At 54.3% G+C, this 19631-nt stretch overlaps 1 long non-coding RNA gene across 1 annotated transcript; it reads right to left on the reverse strand.

The window, feature by feature from the left end:
• Nucleotides 1–3721: 3721 nt before the first annotated feature.
• LOC135291925 (uncharacterized) lies at nt 3722–6800 on the reverse strand. The gene is made up of 6 exons (XR_010354569.1): nt 6662–6800; nt 5838–6014; nt 5440–5589; nt 5103–5221; nt 4354–4488; nt 3722–4068 (listed from the first exon to the last, which is right to left on the reverse strand). It is a non-coding gene; the product is annotated as an uncharacterized LOC135291925 (long non-coding RNA).
• Between the last annotated feature and the right edge of the window lie 12831 nt (nt 6801–19631).

Here is a 19631-nt window from a genome sequence, read left to right on the forward strand (position 1 = left end):
GTGAGGCCTCCTCTCTGTCCTTCATGGCTTTCAGTGCTGTGAACCAGCAAGAGCTTTCTCCAAGAGTGCAGTGAAGCAGCTATTCCTGCTCCCAGCTCTGGCTCTCTCCAGTATCTGACCTTGCTTGGCTTTGTCCCTCTTGCTGTGCCCTCTCTTCCCCCAGGGCTCGGTGGCTGCTGCCCAGGACTGTGGGACTGGCACAGATCCAGTGGTCGAGACCCTCCTTGCTGTGGCCTTGGAGCTGCCTGAGCACAGCAGCCTCTTCCATCTGGAAGCTCCCCATGGACAGGGAGTTCCCAGCTCTGTTCCTTGCACAATCTCCAGGAGCCCAGGGCTGTCATCTCAAGTCCCTGCTGGCACTGGGGGCTCCCAGGTGCCTCAGGCTGCTGTGACACCGCTGCACACAGGAGGGAAGAGTGGCAGGGGCTGTGCTGAAATGTCACTATAGGACACAAGACAACACGACACAGAGACGCTGTTGGTCTCAAGGCAGGAAAAAGGGCAGGTTTATTTATTTACTCCAACATTTATAGATTTCCAAATATGACAGTGTATTGGAGGATGAAAGCGCCACCTCTCCGAGGACAAACAAACAGTCCATCAAGTTTCTCCTCCTCCATAAAAGAATGCAAAACAATAAGTTGTTTACAGAAAGTGTGTGAGAAAGTTTGGTACAAGAATGCAAACATCAGAACACTTAGAAAATCTTAAAAAGTTAAGGCGACATTGAAAGTCAGCTCCATGTGCTGCTGCTGCTGCTGCTGTGGGGTCATTTGTCCAGCCGTGTCCCAGAGTCAGGGATCAGATCCAGGCCCTGCTGCTGCTCCCTCGGGATCAGCCCCAGTTTGGGTGTTGCTGTCAGGGCCAGCAGGAGCGGTGGCTGGAGCAGCAGGTGCTGACAGTGCCCCAAGCCCTGGGGCTGGAGGGGTCCCTGGGCTGGGCTGGGAGGGAGCTGCCCCTTGTTCTCCCTCTGCCCCAAGCAAAGCTGGGCCAGGCACAAGTGGGGCAGCACAGCCACCAGGGAGCCTGCGAGTCTCTGCCAGCCCTGGCTGCTCAGAGTTTGGGCCTTGGAGCCTCAGGTGGCCAAAGGCAGCTGCTCCTGGTCCCTCTGTGTGCCCCTGTGTTCAGCAGTGCTGCTCCATCAGTCTGTGCCCAGCAGTGGGGAAAAGCCTCAGCCCTGCAGGGCCAGGAGCTGCCGGGCTCTGCCTGAGCAGCTCAGCCAGCGGGAAGGGAGCTGCTCCACACGGGAACCAGGAGCAAAGGGCTGCAGCACCTCATGCTGGGGCAGAGCCCGAATTCTGAGAGGGAATAACAGAGTTATTCACGTGCATTGCTGCATCGGCACTGTGGGTGCTGTGCCAGCAAACACAGAGTTCAAGATGTGCAACAGAATTCTGCAGTTCTTGACTGGATCAGGATGTCAGCAGTGCTGAACTCCAGCTCAGTCCAAATGAAACACTTCACACCTCTGCTCATATCTGCTAGATTTTTTTCTTCAGGGTATCCAGAGAAAAGTAAACAGAGGAGGAGCCTATGTTTTCATTGTTTATCAGAAATGTATCTCATTTTGCTGTACATTTCTTTTGTAGGACGAGTTCTCTGTTAAAAACACTGGACAAAAAAGAAAAGAAAAAATATGAAAGATAAAACCAAAAAACAAATGTGTAGTGAAAATCCTTGGTAACTTTGGATTAAGAGGCAACTGATCTTTTTAAGAAGAGAAATCAGTTACTCTGTAAATGTTCTGATGGCATGGATTCATCTTACTGACCTGGGCATCCCTTTTTTAAAACATTCAGGGTTTTGTTTGCAATACTATGTTCTTCTAAATTGTGATTGAATCAATAGGAAATTGAAAGATCTATTATGCATTTATGCATTACTGTGTCTGGAGTGTAAAAATATTGCAGTTGGAAATTTGGATTTAAAGTGTTGTAAATGGAAGTTATAAATCCCAGTGGATTGTCTGACAGCAGCTTTTCCTAGAGGATGTGCAGCGCTCTAAGGACTTCATCAGTGGGGTTGGGGGTACTTGGACCTTTGTCCTGTGCCACTCTGAGATGTCATGGAATGGAACTTTGCCTGCCACCAGCCCAGGTCACCCTCTGCCACCAAACCTCCTTGGACCTTGTGTCGCCCAGGCAGGCACAAAGTGTTTGTGCTGCTCCCACTTTTGCACAAACCCACAGAGAGCTGGGATTTTTCCAAGTCTCATGTCTGCATTGGGCCATATTCCTAAAGAAGCAGCAGCCCATCCCAATGAATATGGTGAGTTATATGGATGGTTGTGAGCTCCACTTCCTACCTGGAAATCCTGAAACTGCTTCTGAATGCTGCTCCTTCAGCTCTTGGACATCTTCTCACACAGAGCTGGGGAAAAAAATCCCCTGGTCTCTGGCTAAAGGGTGAGTTGTGCCAAAGTTGGAGCTCTGTGCGAAGTCTCTATCCATCCCTATCCTATTAATATACCAATATGTGGGGGTGTGCATGGATGTGTCTTGTACACAGAGGAAGGAGTGTGCAAGCAATGTGACTGACACTTTCACTGTCCATGTTCATCCCATACCCATGGGTACAGAGACGTTATGAAAACCCAGGCACACACAGACCCTTCTGTCCATGGATACAGAGACATCCAGGAGCCCCTGGCACACACAGACCCTTCTGTCCCTGGATACAGAGACATCCAAGAGCCCCTGGCACACACAGACCCTTCTGTCCATGGATACAGAGACATCCAGGAGCCCCTGGCACACACAGACCCTTCTGTCCCTGGATACAGAAACATCCAAGAGCCCCTGGCACACACAGACCCTTCTGTCCCTGGATACAGAAACATCCAAGAGCCCCTGGCACACACAGACCCTTCTGTCCATGGATACAGAGACATCCAAGAGCCCCTGGCACACACACAGACCCTTCTGTCCCTGGAGGATGGAGTGTGGTGGGTGGGGGCGGTTGGTGGGCAGCGAGTCCCGGACAGCAGGCCAGACCCAGCTCCAGTCCTGCCAGGGCTCAGTACCAGCTGCTCTGGAATAGGAAAGCCCTTCAGCCTTGTCCCTGCCCTGAGGGGCAGTGCTGGCCTGGCAGCACAGGTTGTTTTCCCCTCAGGCTGCAGGAGATGAGAACACAACACTTGCCAGCACTGAGTGCGAGGCACAGCTCCAGGTGCTCCCCATGAACCTCAGCTCTGGGAGCACTGTCTGCCCCAAGCTCCAAGGGTGCAGTGGGAGCCCGGCTGGGCTCTGCCCTGGGGCCATCCTGCAGGGACAGCTGAAACAGGGAGCATTCAGCTGCCACAAACAGCCAAGCCAGGGCTGCAGGGCAGCTGCTCCAGCCCGGACTGCACTGCTGTGTGCTGTGCTCTGGGGCTGGGGCTCCCCACACAGGGGACTGGACTGGTGTGCCATAGGAGACAGAGAAGCTTCAGCTTCAGCCTCACTGAGGTGGCTGCGTGGGCTGGGAAGAGTGGGGAGGCTCAAGGGGATTCACAGAGCTCATCCTGCTGCAAGGATGAAGGAAAGGGAGTGGGAACTCAGCAGTGAGGAGAGCTGAGGGCTGGAGAGTGGCTCTGAATGACACTAAAATCCCACTGGACCTCTGAGACATTGGTGCTCCTCAGCCACTGACAGCATGAGTCCCTAAACCTGGGGCTCGGCCTTCCTTGTGGTCAGGGGCAACACGGAAGGCCAGCAAGTAAAGGAGACTGCAATGGGCTGGGAATTCACTGGGGGAAAAAAGGGAGCAGTTGAGAAGTAAAAGGCAGGTGGGGGAGAGAACTGTTCAGAGAAGGGCTGAGCTACATCTTGAGAAAGCTGAAAAATGTCATTTGGAGTCATCCCAGATTGATTTGATTTCAGAAGGTATTGAACAAGTTTAATTTTTGGGAGGTGTCATGTTTTCCCTTGGAGGCGTACACTCTGCAAACTTGAGCTGTGTTGCCAAAATGCTCAAGCAAGTCTGTGCTGCAGGTGACACCATTTCTTCTTTGGTTGATTCTGGCCCCGTGCTGAGCTCCAGCAGAGCCCTGGCAGAGCCCAGAGCAGCCTCAGCATCTGCAGAGCCTGGCTGCAAGGAGAGAAAGCAGAAACTGCCCATCAGCTGAGGGTACCTGTCCTCTAATCCCAGCTGCCCGCAGTGCCCAGGCCGTGCTGGCTGTGCTCAGAGCTGTGCCCAGAGCTGCCCATCAGTGCTGCCTTTGGGAGCAGGGCAGGAGAGCAGGACATGTGCCCAGCCTGCAGCCAGCCATGGCATATCCACCTGCTCAGCAGCTGCCCAGAGCAGGATGCTCCTGTGCTCGCTGCCATCTCCCAAAAGCTCTGATCCCACCCTGCCAAGCAGACGGGCACCCACCTCACGCCATCCACGGCTGGAAGAAAAGCTGGTCCCAAACGATGTCCTCAGCCTGCTCCAAGGGCATGGCCCATCCACGCTGCAGCTGGTCCCAAGCACTTCCCAATCCAGACTGGACCACCTAGAATGCTTCCTCTAGAAAAAAACAAACAAATTGTTGAAAAGAGGTTAGAGACAAAAAGGGAAAAGAAGAAGAAAGGTCAAAACTCTTAGCTCTGTCAGGGCCTTGAGGAAGGCCCAACCCCTACATGCTAGGGAAAAATCCAGCCATGGGTGAGGGAGGTCCACACTTTCTCTCTTTCCCTCTGCACTGCCCCCCAAAATAACAGTGATCCCAAAGCAAACAAGGGCAGTGGAGCAGCCCAAGGCCTTCCTTGCCTGCACAGCAAAGCAGCCCCTGCACAGGTTCTGGAGTCCCACCTCTGCTCCCACCATGGGGGTTTGTTTGTGTTGGGCTGGCTGCCCCAGCCCCAGCCCGGGGCACGGTGGGTGCTGGGGGCTGTTGGCAGGGCCAGGAGCCCACTCCCATTTCGTACCCACCCCAGCCCAGCCCACCAGCCCTGCCAAAAAAGCAGCTGGGCAGCTGACTGAAGATTTAGTTCCATCTGCCCCAGCAAAGGGGGAACCTTTGCTTCCCAGCCAGGCTGGGCAATGCCCAAATCTGGGAGCATTTCCCCAGGTGTGGACTCATCTGCAAACTCCCTGTGGAGTTTGGCTTTGAAGAAGGTGCCACAATCATAGTGCATCACCTTCAACTGCTGGTGGCCAGGTCCAGGGAGAGGTTGTCATCCTTGATGTCATCCTCGCTGTCTCCTGCAGCAGCAGCCCCACTCCTGGTACAGCTTCTCTGGGAGCTCCTTCTCCTTCCCTGGGGTGAGACCAGGCTGTCAGGGCTCTGCCCAGGGCCCCAGCTGTCAGGGAACCAGGACAAGCAAAACCTGCTTGGATGACAGCTGCCAGGGCTGGGCAGAGCAGCTCAGCTCCAGCACAAGGGCTGCGTGTTCCCATCCCATGACCCTGCTGCAGTGACACGGGCTGGGTTCCTTTGCTTCTCATTGCCAAGGCATGTGTGCAGCTGTAACTTACCAGGGCCCTGGATCAAAGTGTGCCTGTGGCTCTCTCCCTTCTTCTATGGCAGAGGAATATCCTGCATCCAAGGATGACAGAACACCTCTTCTAATGAGGGTCTGGCCAAGGAGTGCATGGATAAACACCACCCAATCAGATTTTGGCACTCTGGGGAGAGAAACCAGAAACTGCCCGTCAGCTGGAGAAGGCTCCTGTCTGCTTTGCCCCACTATTCCCATGCCCAGGCCATGCTGGATGCGCTCAGAGCTGGGCCTAAACTTTCCCATCAATTCTTGGTTTTGGGGGAGAGCAGGACATGTGCCACCTCCTCAGCAGCTGCCAGAGCGGGATGCTCCCGAGCCCGCTGCTGTCTCCCAGCACTGGTATTGCACCCATGCCCAGAGAAGAGGATCCACCTGGAGAGAGCCGTTGTGGCAGCGAGAGCTGGCCCCAGCTGAAGTTCCAGCCCCTCCTGAAAGGCATCTTCCCACAGACCATCTGGTGCAGCAGGATGCCCAGGGACCAGATGGTAGCTGGCTCGCCATGGTACCAGCCAAAGCGGGTCCATTCCGGGGGGCTGTATGATGGTGTTCCTGTGGAATACAGATGGAGTTCATCAGGGGGATGCTGCTGCTCCCAGAGCCTGGCCCCAGCATCCCTGGGCGGGTGGGGGCTGCATCAGTGGCACACGGGGTGACCACTGTCCTCTCACCAGCATCTGGGACTGGTGTACAAACTTGGGATTGCAAAAGAAGCCACTGGTGTGGGAAGGGGACAGTGGAAGCCCTGGCTAGGCCTGACCATGACATGCAAAGGAAATACCCACTGCGTGCTGGGGAAAAACCATGCCCTCATTCTCCCTGCCTGCATTGCCCCAAACATATTATAAAGGCAAGACAAACAGGGTAAGTGGAGCAGTCCAAGCCCTTCCTCTTGCCTGCACACAAACCGGCTGGGACACAGGTTCCGACCTCCCTCTCTGCTACCCCCACCCACGGCTGTTTTTGTCAGGCTGGCTGTCCCAGCCCAGCCCCAGTCCTGGGCACAATGGTGGGCAAAGCCTGCCAGCAGGGCTGGAAGATGGCTCCCCACCCAGCCCTGCTCTAATGCAACTCAGCTGCAGATTCAGTCCCCTGAGTGGCAGCAAAAGGGAGAATCCCCGCTGCCACAGCCAGCTTGGGCTGTGAGATCTTGGGCCATGAGATGCCAGGAGCGGGAGCACAGCCCTGTGTAGGCTCACCTGCAAAGTGAGTGTAGGCTGTGTCTTGCAGGTAGGTGCCACAGCCAAAGTCGATCAGCTTTGCCTGCCCGGTGGCCAGGTCAACCAGGATGTTCTCTGGTTTGATATCCCTGTGCAGGACCCCGCAGCTGGTGCAGTGCCGCACGGCCTCCAGCACCTGGCGGAACAGCTGCCGCGCCACCTCCTCACGCAGGAACCCCCGTGCTTGAATGAAATGCAGGAGGTCCTGAGACTGCTCTGGCCGCTCCAGCACCATGACAATGTCGCTGGGGAGCTCAAGCCACTCCAGCAGCTGGATGACACCGGGGAAGCCAGTGGACACCTTGTCCTGCAGCACAACCTCCAGGGGAGCGCTGGTGCTGTCCGGCTGCGGGAGGAGCACGATGCCATCAGTGGGGCCAATGCCGGGCCAGGGCTGGCCCTCAGCCAGCCTCGGATGCTCTGCGCCCTGCGCTGGCCCCACGCCCGCTCCCCCTCGAGATGTCCTGGCGGCTTCCACCCTGCCGGGGCTCGGCTCATCCCCGCCCGGCACGGCCCGGCTTCTCCCGCTGTCCCGGCTCACTCACCAGCTCGCTCCAGTGCCGGATGCGATTCCGTGGCACCCTTTTGATGGCCACCTGCAAGCCAAGGGGAGCAGCGGGCTCAGCTCAATGCCCGCCCTGCAGAGCCCCATACTCCTCCTCCTCCTGCGCCCCCTCCTCCTCCGCCCGCCGCCGGCCCCGCCACTCACCGGGCCGCCATCCGAGAGCCGCGTCCCCGACCAGACGCTGCCGAATCCGCCGCGCCCCAGCAGGGAACCCAGGCGGTACCGCTGCTGCAGGGCCTCCTGCGCCTTCCCTGCGGGCGGGACGCGGCTGTCAGCGCTCGGTCCGGGGCCAGCAACGGCCCCCGAGCGCCCCTCACCCGCCCCGGCCCGGCCATCCCCCGGCGTTCGCTCTTTGGAACGCGACACGGGAGGCTCGGGGCCGGCGGCTGCGCTGCCGAGCGGCGGAGCTCGGGCCGGGCAAGCCACAGCGGAGGCGGCGGGAGAGGCAACGCCGCCTGTGTCCTCCGCGGGCCCCGGGAGGAGCCGGGGCCGGGGCCGGGGCCGGGGTCGGGGTCGGGGCCGGGACTGGACCCTGCGTCGGGGCCGGGGCCGGGGCCGGGCTCGGGCCAGGCGGAGCCAAAAGCCGGCGATGCCGCCCCAGCCCCAGGCATTGACGCCCGCCCAGCAGCGCCAGCGCCAGCACGGCCAGAGCCGGGCTGAGGCCAGGCGGCGGCGGGACGGGCGGGGGCGGGCACGGGGCAGCCCCGCCCGGGGCCGGGGGCGGGCCGGGGGCATGGCCCGGCCGGGCACGGGGAGAGGGAGGCGGGGAGAGTAGGGGAGACCGGGAAAGGGAGAGCGGGAGAGGTACGGGGAAGCGGGAGAGGGAGAGGAGAAGAGACTCTCAAGTTTCTTCTGTCACTGCCGCTGCCGCCGCTGCTGCTGCTGCTGCTGCTGCCGCTGCTGCAACTGAAGCTCCGGGGCCGTTTGTCCCCGTGTCCGTTTGTCCGTTGCCCGCTCGCCCCCGCCCCGAGCCCCACGTTCCCCCGAGGGCAGCCCCTGAGCCTCTGCAAACACGGGAACTTTGCCGAGTTCAGCCAAGAGCCAGAGTCTGGACTCCTGCACAGTGGCTCAGGAATCCCCTCGGTCACTGCTGTGCATTGTCCCTGCTGAGGGTCAAACACTCCCAGAGCGCATTCCCTGAATGCAGAATTTGTACCTGACCCAAACACTGCGCTTACCTCTCCAGCATTGATTTCCAAGAAAAACAGGGGAAGCCAAACTGTGTCTAGGTCATGGTGTCTTAAAATGTCTAAAACTTGCCAACTCATGGATCTTAGAAGTGAGATCTGTTTGGAATTAATGGGATGGACAACTAGTGCAAGATGGAAAAGGGGAGCATAAAAATAAATTGAGAAAAACGTCTTGAATTGTTTCAATTTTCATTTAATTTCTTAAAAGCTCTTTCAGTTTTTCCAGAATCTTCTCCTCAGTCCTGTTTGCTTTTTCCAAGAACCTTTCCCAGAGAACGAGGTGCAGCTTCTGTCACAAGGTGTGCCACCAACTGCAGCTTTCCACACTGTGGGTGCAGCACAACACTTGCAGCAAAGCAGGAGAAATATTTGAAGAATTTGACAGCTTGTTCATTTCTTTTCCTTGTGGGCTGGGCAGTTGTGCCATTGGTAAGGTTTTCATTGTTACTGTTCTACCCTAAGCAAACATGACAGGCTACCAAGAACTCTTAGGGAATGCAAGCCTGACTGAATGCAGAGAAACAAACTCTAGAGCCTGCAGCCAGAAGTGGAGAGCTGTGTGATAATCATTCCAACACCCCCAAGGACATCTTGAAAATGATCTAGAAGATGAAAATGGGCTGACAGGGAGTTTGTTTCTGTCTTCAGTCCAGATTCTTCTACATCTGAAAACAATTCCACAGTCTCCATCTAAATCAAGAGTACAATCAGTTCATGAAAAGCACCAGAACAAACTGTACCTCTGAGGAGATGACTGAAAGAATCTGAGAAGGGAAAATGCAGGACAAATGCATTTCTCAGCACTGCAGTACTTGCCTACCTGAAACCCTCCTCCATTTCCTCTGCATGCCTGGATCTGTTGGTGTCAGTTCTGTATTCGGTGCTGCCTCCAGCCCTGAATCCCCTCATCTACAGCCTGAGGAACCAGGAGCTCAAGGCTGCAGTGAGGAGACTGATGACTGGACATCTTAGGAAGCATTAATCTGATTCCAATTTTGGCAAATCACTTGTAATAAAAATCATCTTTTCTAGCTCTTTTGGTTTGGTTCTTTGATTTCCCTGTCGTTTTCCTTTTAAAATATTCTTCCTAAAGCTAGATCATTGTTTCTGCCATCTCTGACTTTGTTTCTCTCCACCTTCCCTGTGGCCACAGACTGTGACAATGAGGGGCTGCAGTCTCAAAGGTTTTAAAGGAAATAAAGGATCTCCCAGCAGAGTTTTCTGCAGAGATGCCTCTATTCTTGCCTTCTCTGGAGCTGCAGCAGCAATGTCTGTGTGCAGAGCTGGGGCAGATCAGTGCTGGCACAGCAGCTGTGCCCAGCAGCAGCAGCAGCACTTGGTGTTGCCAGTGCTGCTGCCGTGGCCCTGCCCCGCTGCCCTGGTGGCCCTGGTGTTGCTGCAGGGCCTGAGTGCTCTCGGGGCCGGGCACAGTCCTGGGGGTGGCAGTGCCAGGGCTGCAGTAGGGACAGGCCATGGGCACTGCTGGGGCAGCACTGACGCCTCAGGCCAGGCCCTGGGGGCTCCAGGCTCCTTGCCCAGGCTCTCTCAAGAACACGGCCAGGCCAATGCTCAGCACAGAAAAGCCCCAGGGTGAGCAGCCCCAGGCTGGCCGTGGGCAGGCTGGGGGCAAACAGCAAGGCTGGGGCTCTGCAAGGGCCCTGGGGGAGACGGGAAGGAGCAGCAGAGCAGGGGCTGATCCATCCCCAGTGCGCTGCACAGCCCAGGGCAGCGTCCCAGAGCGTCCTCATGGAGCTGCCAACAACATCCGCCCTCTGCAGCCCTGGCCTCTCCCCCAGCTCACAGAGGTGCCGCATCCTTGCAGGCACAGCCACGGCAGCACTGGCTCAGGAGCCCCTGTTTGCATTGCACAGAGCAGGCAGGAGCACCCCCATGCTGCTGCTGTGGGGACATGAACCTGAGGGAGCACAAATGCCATCAGCCCCTGGGGCCAGCAAGGGCTCGGGACACCAGGGAAACCACTCAGCTTTGTCCTGGCCTCTGCAGTCAGCCAGAAAGCTTGTTCCCATCAGCTGGGAGTTTCCTGTCCCACTGCAGACGCTGTTGCTCAGAGCCAGGGCTGCCTGGCAGCCACCCCCAAACTGCCCTCAGCATTTCCTTTGCTTCAACTTTGCTTTCTGTACTCTTCCTTCTACAGTTTTCTTACTGTTGCTCAGCCCTGTTCCCTCCCCTGCAAACAGCCCATCCCTGTTTGCCCTTTCCTCTCTGGCCACACTCCCCATTGCAGTTCCTGACTTGGCACCATGGGAACATCCCTTGGGCAGCAGGATCATCCTCCAAATGCTGCAGGAATTGTCTGCAGGCTCCTGCAGTGCCTGGTGCTGCTCCCTTGCCAGAGGCACCCCAGGCCAGGGGGGCACATCTGGGCTGCTGTGTCTGCCTGTGGGACTCCCTGTTCTGGGCAATGAGGAGGAGCTGCAGAGGCTCTGCAGGACTGACAGGATGGGCTTTGGGGCTGGGAGGAGAAGCTGAGGGACCTGAGCTGCTGGAGCTTCTGAAGAGGAGGCCCAGGGCTCATCCTGCAACTGCTCCAAGGGTGGTTTCAGAGAATCCCAGAACCAACAAGGCTGGAAAAGACCTTGGAGATCATCAAGTCCAACCTGTGCCCTGACACTACCTTGTCTCCCCTGAGCCTCCTCTTCTCCAGGATAAATGAACTCAGTTCCCTCACCTGCTTCTCACAGGACTTGTGCTGCAGACCCCTCATCAGCCTTGTTGCCCTTCTCTGGACACGCTCCATGTCCTTCCTAAATTGGAGGTCCAGAACTGACACAGCATTAGAGGTGTGGACTCACCAGCGCCCAGCAGAGGGGAAGAATCACTGCCCTGCTCCTGCTGGCCACACCATTCCTGACCCAGGCCAGGAGCCACTGGCCTTCTTGGCCACCTGGGCACACTGCTGGCTCATGTCCAGCCTGCTGTCCCTCAGTCCCTGCAGGTCCCTTTCTGCCTGGCTGCTGTCCAGCCACTCTGTCCCCAGCCTGTAGCGCTGCAGGGGTTGTTGTGGCCAAAGTGCAGGACCCGGCACTTGGTCTTGCTCAACCTCACCTTGTTGGATTTGGGCCCTGGATCCAGCCTGTCCAGGTCCCTGTGCAGAGCACTCCTGCCCTCCAGCAGATCCACACTCACACCCAGATGGTGTCATCTGCAAATGTACTGATGCTGGACTCAGTCCCCTCATGCAGATCATCAGTGCAGATACTGAAATCCACGCTGGCTGGCTCTGATCCCTCAGCCATCCTGTGGGTGCCCTGTGATGGCTCCCATGGTGATCTGTTCCATAACCTTGCCAGGCACCAAGGTCAGGCTGACAGGCCTGGAGTTCCCCAGATGCTCCTTCCAGCCCCTCCTGGGGATGGGCTCACACTGGCACCTCCACTCCTCTGGCATCTCCCTGCTGAGCTAAGTCTGATATTAAATGATGGAGAGCAGTTTGGGGAGCTCATCCACCAGATCCCATCTGCTCCCAGAGACACCTGTGAGCACCTGAGTGGCTCAGCAGGTCCCCAGCTGCTTCCTCCTGGATTCCAGGGGGCTGTTCTGCTGCCTGTGCCCATCTACCAGCTCAGGAGAACACTTGTCCTGAGGATGGCCTGTCTTATTGTTGAAAACTGAGGCAAAGAAGGGGTGAAGTAGCTCAGCCCATTCTTCATCTTTGGTAACCATATCCTTCACAATAAGAAATGCAGGTTGTCCTTACCCCTCCTTTTGCCATTAATGTGCTTATAAAAACATAATAATTATCCTTCACAGAAGTATCCATATTAAGTCCTAACTGAGCTTTCACCTCTCTCATTTTCTATCTGCTCAACCTATCAACATCCTTAAACCTTTCTTGATTTACCTGCCTCTATGTCCAAAGGTGATGCACCCTCTTTTTAACCCCTAAATTCCTTGAAAAGCTCCATGCCCAGCCAGGCCAGTCATTTCCCCCTCTGGGTCATCTTTCTGCACAAAGGGACAGCCTACTCTTGCTCCTTCAAGATTTCTTTTTTGAAGTGTTTCCTTCAAAACAAAATCCTTCCTGGAACTCATTGTTTTTAGGGGCTGTTTCTCTTTAAAAAATCAATACCCCAAATCTGCATCCTCAGTAGGCCAAACTCTGCTCTTATAAGTCCAGGGCAGAAAAATTTTGATGCCCTGTAGCAGGCACAGGGCCTGCACTGCCTCCTTGGCGGTCAGAAGCCTGAGCTAGGAAATACCAAAGTCAGCATGACTAAGGTTTTAGAAACCCCTCTCTTCCGCCTTTTCGGACCCTGTTTATCTCCGTGTATATCCATAGGTCACTTTTCCCCTGACCCTTACTATTGGACAGTTTTCAATACCCCTGTAAGGTATAAAAACCCCTAACTCTGCCCGGTTCAGCAGAGGAGAGCTGTCACTGGACCCTTCGCGGAGACCCGAATAAAAGAACCCTGCGGAACCCACACAGCGCTGCTCCCTCTCTCTCCGCGTCTGCTGGGACGGCGGTACCGACAGCACCAGGCAAGCTAAAAGAGCTGAAATCACTAAAGAGCTGAGCTGCAAATCACTATAGCTTGCCTGGGTTGCCTGAGCCCCGCCCCCGCTGAGCTATCCTGGCCCTCCGCTGAGCTATCCTGGCCGGCCGGCATTCCCCGCTGGGCTTCTGCCCTGAGGGTGAATACCCAGCCATAGCTGGCGCACCGAACATAGCGGACGCCCGAACAGCGAGGGGCCCCTGGGCCGACATCTGAACCGCCGTGATACCCTGGCCGCGGAACTGAATGCCGGACCTGGCATTTCAGAGGTGCAGCATTTCTTCGTGAAATTGTCACTGCCTCCGTTCGCCAGAAATCCTGGAAGGAGAAGCTCTTCGTTCTAGAAGGACTCTTCTGGACAGGAGGTCAGCCGACCCGCACCCCGACACCTGAACACTTGTTCGTGGAGGCTGACGAGCAGACGACGCCCAGCAGAACTTTGACCCACAACTGGCTGAAAAGTGTAAGTTTAACACAGCCTTTCTTGCGCGCAAAATATTTTTTCCTTGGGTCCTTTTTTTTTGTTTTTTTTCTTTTTTTTTTCCTTTCTCTTTTTTCTGCTGGCGGGAACTGAAAAATGGGATCAAAGCTTAGTACGTTTAAGTGATCCCAGAATGAGAGAGATTTATATTCACTAATCCTAGAAATCCTATCTTCTAACAACTTTTCTTTTTCTAAAGGTAACCTTTCAAAAACTAACCTGAAAAAATTTATAAAGTGGATTCTCTGCCACTTCCCAGACACTAATACACAGACTATTACCTTAGACTCCTTTTGGGATTCAATTGGGACCACGATATATAAGTTTCAAACTAACCAAGACTTTTCTGTAACCCGGTTTTTACCTATGTTTCACGCTATCACTAAAGCTGTAGAAAAACCTAACAAAAAGATAGTAACTTCAGGGCTAACTTCTGTCGAAGGAAATGGGAAGTTCTTATCTGACTTAACAGAAGCGCCTATTTCAAATGCTAATGGAGGAGATAACACCCCCTCCACCCTGGATTCCAGCACTCCTCGAGATCCAAGCGTCCTGCTGTCTGTGCCGCACCCCCCCGACCCCAAGGCGCCCACGGCCCCTGCCCACCCCCTCCTCCCCCCCGCCTGCCCGCCGGGAGCCACACCCTGCGCGCCTCCTTGCTCTGCGTTATCTCCGAGAGCATCTGCGCCAGTTCCCGCCGGGACCGACCCAAACCCCACCCCTCCCCCAGCTCCCCCCGACCCTGCTGGGGCCCCCCCCACCCCCTTTGCCGTCCCTCCTGTCCCTGCCGCGCCCGCCCCCACTCCCTCTCCCACCCTCGCCCCCCCCGCCACCATCGCGTCTTTCCCTGCCCCCGGCATCATCCCTGCTGCGGCAGGGGATCAGCCCCCCTGGGTACCCGCGCCCCCCCCCCACCATCGCGCCTTTGCCTGCCCCCGGAATCGTGCCCGCCCGCGTATCGGCCCCAGACCCAAGCCATCCTGTATCCGCCGCACCCTCCCTCAGTCCCGCCGCCTCCTACATCCAGCACCCCCCCTGCCCCCATACCCACGCTCCGCCGCCCCCGGTCGGGACCCCCCAGACTTCTCTCAGTTCTGCCCCCCCTCCCCACGCCCCCCAGTCCTGTGCATGCTGTATCACGCATTGCACGGCCACCCCGGCCATGCGGCCTTCCTGTAGCCACGTTCTGCCATGTGCTGCCCTATACCCGGTCCAGCCACATGCACCTCTGCCAAATGCAGCTCCAGCCAGCCATAAGAAACATAAGGCAAGGCCTGATAGCTCTCACTTCTCGTCATCTGATGACAGCAGTGACAGCGATTCTGATTTGGAAATAGAATATGTAGATCCTTGGGCAAAAATAAAAATGGAAGCCACACAGGCAGGGGACTGGCAATTAGCTCAGAGAATTACTGCCTTTCCAGTAGATTATAAGAAGGGAAAACGAGGAGGTGCCACCACTAGAAAGACATGGGAACCTATTACAAATAAAGAACTTGTGCAATTAAGAAATACAGCCACAGAACATGGTAGAAGTTCACATATTTTCAGAAATTTCCTAGAAGCTACGTTCTCAGCACATGTTCTGGTACCCCACGATATTAAAAATATTGCCCAGTGCCTCCTTTCTCCCGCCGAGTACATGCTTTGGGAAAGGCATTGGAAAAAGCAATTAAAAACATTATCAAATAACTATGCTGCAGATGCTGATAAGTCAAATTTTACACTCGAACAGCTGGCTGGTGAAGGGGATTTGCAGAAACCCTCTGACCAAGCTGATACTTTACCTAAGGCAACATTACAAGACGTGGCTATAGCAGCAAAAACCTCCTTACTCCTTACCCCTGATGACTCTACCCCTACCCAATATTTTTCTACTATTAAACAAGGAATAGATGAAAGCTTTATCAAATTTGTGGATAGAATTAAGGATGCTCTGGAAAAACAGATAGAGAGCTCAGAGGCAAAGAAAGAACTGTTGTGTAAGCTTGCCATGAGTAATTCGAATGAAAAATGTAAAGCAATTCTGAGAGCCTTACCCTTAGACACAGAACCTTCCATAGAGCAAATGCTGGAAAGCTGCACACGCCACTTGTCCACTGAAGATACAGTGGCCCAAGCAGTTACTAAGGGTGTTGCAGAAGGAGTTTCTAGTGCATATGCAATAATAGCTTCTAAAGACCAGGTCCACTGCTACCACTGCAGAGATTTTGGACAATTTTATAAAAGACTGTCCAGAGAGGTCACCTACCAGGTACCCTCGCAATTTCTACCAAAGGCCCCAGAATCAGCAGTACCATCAGCCGCGTCCGGGAAACTTCCATCGGTGCGTGGTGGAGCCCCATGCAAAGACACCAAATCAAAGGCCATCCAGACCCAGTCACGTACCATCCCAGGAGATTCCAGACCACATGAGGAGGACCCAACACACGGAGCGATACCGAGGGGAACGCGCCGTCAGCTGGTAACTGCACTGTCCATTGACTTTAAAAATGACAATGTTTATCGTGTTCCCACAGGCAAACGTGGGCCAAAAGGTGGTCCTTCTAACATCCTAATTATAGGTGATACTCTCCATAGCCCAAAGGAAATATTTGTTGTTCCAGAAGTACAAATAGTGTACCTGGGACAAGAAATCTCTGTCCAGGTGTACTGCACAGACTTACCATACTTTCTTCCAAAGGGTACTCCATTCGCACAGGCCTTTCTACTCCCTAAGAATCACAGGGAACAGCTTCCTCTAAACCCCACAGCAATGTGGACACAAGTTGTGGGACCGAGTAAGCCTGTCATCGAGTGCAGTGTTACCTGCAGAGAAGAAAAGATCCACCTATGAGGGATGCTGGACACCGGTGCAGACGTGACCATCATCGCTCGCTCAGAATGGCCAGCACACTGGGAGCTATAACCTGTGGCAGGCATGATCACAGGGATCGGTGGAGCTACAGTTTCCATGCAGAGCAAGAACAACATCCTCGTCGAAGGGCCTGAAGGCAAGTTGGCAACCATCCGCCCATTCGTGGTAAGGGCCCCCCTCACCTTGTACGGACGGGACATTTTATGTCAGTGGGGTGCTTCCCTACGTATATTCCCAGTCCGGATTTCTAACTGGGGCCACTGAGGAGCGCGCACTGCCAGACACTCCTCGTCTCACCTGGAAATGCCATAACCCGATCTGGATCGAGCAGTGGCCCCTCTCTAAAGTCAAACTGCGCGCACTGCATGCCCTTGTGGATGAAGAGCTCGCCAAAGGCCACATCGTAGAGACCACCAGCCCTTGGAATTCTCCAGTCTTCGTACTACAAAAGCCTGGAACGGACAGGTGGAGGCTCCTCCACAATCTTTGCAAAATCAACGAGGTCATCGAGGACATGGGTCACCTCCAGCCTGGCCTGCCCTCACCATCGATGCTGCCTAGAGACTGGACACTTGCTATCATTGATATTAAAGACTGTTTCTTCAGCATCCAGCTGCATCCCCAGGACGCCCCACGGTTTGCCTTCTCCGTCCCCTCTCTTAACAAAGAGGCTCCACTCAAAAGATATCATTGGCTTTTTCTTCCTATAGGTCTCAAGTGCAGTCCCACTCTATGCCAGTGGTATGTTGCTCACATCCTGTCGCCTGTTCGGAACCTATTCCCAGATGCAATCATCCATCACTATATGGACGATATCCTGGTCTGTGCACCAGAAAAAACGTACTTGGACAAAGCAGTTAAAAGGACTATTGAAACCATAGAAAAGGCAGGATTCGAGATCCGTGAGGACAAAATACAGTACACCAACCCATGGACTTACCTTGGACTCCAGATCTGGGAAAGGACCATCGTACCCCAGCAGCTCGCCATCCGAGACGACCCAAAAACCCTGAGAGACTTACACAGTCTGTGCGGATCCATCAGCTGGGTACGTCCACTGCTAGGAATTACAACAGAGGACCTCGCTCCACTGTTCAACCTTCTTTGGGGCAAGGAGGATCTGGACTCTCCATGCACTCTTACAGCAGAAGCCCGAGATGCCATCACCAAGGTCCAAGAAGCCCTGTCTTCACTCAAAACCCATCGCTTTGAGCCCAGCCTGCCTTTCCAGTTTGTCATTCTGGGAAAAGCACCTTGGTTCTATGGACTGATCTTCCAATGGGACACTCAGCTTCGAGACCCTTTACTAATACTGGAATGGATCTTTACAAATAACCAACCCACAAAAACAATCACCACCTTCCAAGAAATTATGGCACATTTAACAAAAAAGCTACAATTTGCCTCCGCTCCCCTGCAGGGTGTGAGTTCACATGCATATATTTGCCAGTGACCACTGGGGACCTGGAACATTTGCTCCAGACCAATGAAAATCTCCAGTATGCCTTAGACAGCTATACAGGCCAAATTTCAGTACATATCCCAAAACATAAGCTTTTTAATAGTGATGTAACATTTCATCTGACCTCAAAATTAATCCAAAGTAGAACACCTCTCAAAGCTCTAACCATCTTCACAGATGGCTCAGGGTCATCCCACAAGTCGGTAATAACATGGAAAGACCCTAAGACCCAAAACTGGGAATCTGACACGGAAATAGTGGAGCGCTCTCCACAGATTGCAGAATTAGCAGCTGTTATCAGAGTCTTTGAGAAATTCAAAAACGAACCTTTTAATCTGGTCACAGATTCAGCTTATGTTGCTGGCATAGCTATGAGAGCAGAACATGCTCTTCTCAAAGAGGTTTCCAATCCAAAGTTATACCAATTGATTTCTACATTAACACGCTTAATTTCCCACAGAAAACAACCTTACCATATAATGCATGTGAGGTCACACACTGACCTCCCAGGTTTCATTACAGAAGGGAACAGGAAAGCAGACACCTTAGCCATGGCAATAGAGACTGCTAATGTCCCTAACATCTTTGCCCAGGCAAAGTTGTCACATGCGTTTTTTCATCAAAATGTGCCTGTCCTTATCAGAATGTTCAAGCATTCAAAAGATCAAGCAGGAGCTATTGTTGCCACGTGCCCGAACTGTCAAAACTACCAGATACCATCTATGGGGATGGGAGTCAATCCCCAAGGTTTAAACAGCTGCCAGCTGTGGCAGACAGATGTAACCCACTTTGCACCTTTTGGAAAGTCAAAATACTTGCATGTATCGGTCGATATATTTTCAGGAGCAGTACTTGGATCAACACAACCAGGAAAAACTGCGCAGCACACCATAAAACATTTTTTCCTGGCCTTTGCTACCCTGGGAGTACCAAAGGAGATCAAAACAGACAATGGACCTGCCTATACCTCTCGCAAGTTGAAAGAGTTCTTCAGTGAGTGGGGAATAGAAGACAAGACAGGTATACCTGCAAACCCCACAGGACAATCCATCCTAGAAAGGACGCATCAAACCCTCAAAAGAGTCCTCAATCAGCAATAGAGAGAAACAAAAATCATTTCTCCAGTTGAAAGACTTTGCAAGGCTCTCTATGTCATCAGCTTCTTGAACTGTACAACATCAGAGCCTGATCCACCAATACTTCGCCACTTTGCACATACCACCCCAGCAAAGCTCACTGAGAAACCACCTGTGCTCCTGAGTGGGAGGCAGAGCTGAGGGAGTGCCTTGGAGGGCACCAGTCACCCAGGTGCCCTCACTGCCACTCAGGCCTGAAGGAGAAATTGAATCACTTTCCATTAAGGTCCTCCTAGATGGAAGAACCAAGACACAGGAGACAGCAAGTCGCTGGAGGCAGCCAAATTTCTGGACAAGATGCTGAGTGATCTGGAGAGGTGCCATGGTGAGTGCATTTCCCTCATGCTTCCCCTGGGACTCAGCAGCCGGGGGCTTTGGCTGCACATCTGGACACACCGTTCCCGGCACAGCGGGAAGGGATCCATGGCAGCCTCGCTGCCCCACTGCTGCTTTCACGCCCTGCAGGGCTGTTTCCCAGCCTGGCCTGGCTGCAGCTTCTGCCCAGCCTCTGCAGGAAGGCATTTGGCATCAGCTGCCAGGGAGCCCAAACTGCACCATGGGCCATGTCGACCCTGAGTTCCCCTGCAATTTCCCAGTCTCCAGGCAGATCACGAGAGGTGGTGGTTTGGAGAAGGCAGGGCCTGTCCAATCCCAAAAGCTCATCTGATTTCCTCATCCTTGTCCATGACTTTCACCAGTGTTAGCTTCTGAAGATGACAGCTCCCCATGGGGAACTGTCCC

This window comes from Passer domesticus, unplaced genomic scaffold (assembly GCF_036417665.1).
Source record: "Passer domesticus isolate bPasDom1 unplaced genomic scaffold, bPasDom1.hap1 HAP1_SCAFFOLD_146, whole genome shotgun sequence".
Taxonomy (NCBI): domain Eukaryota; kingdom Metazoa; phylum Chordata; class Aves; order Passeriformes; family Passeridae; genus Passer; species Passer domesticus.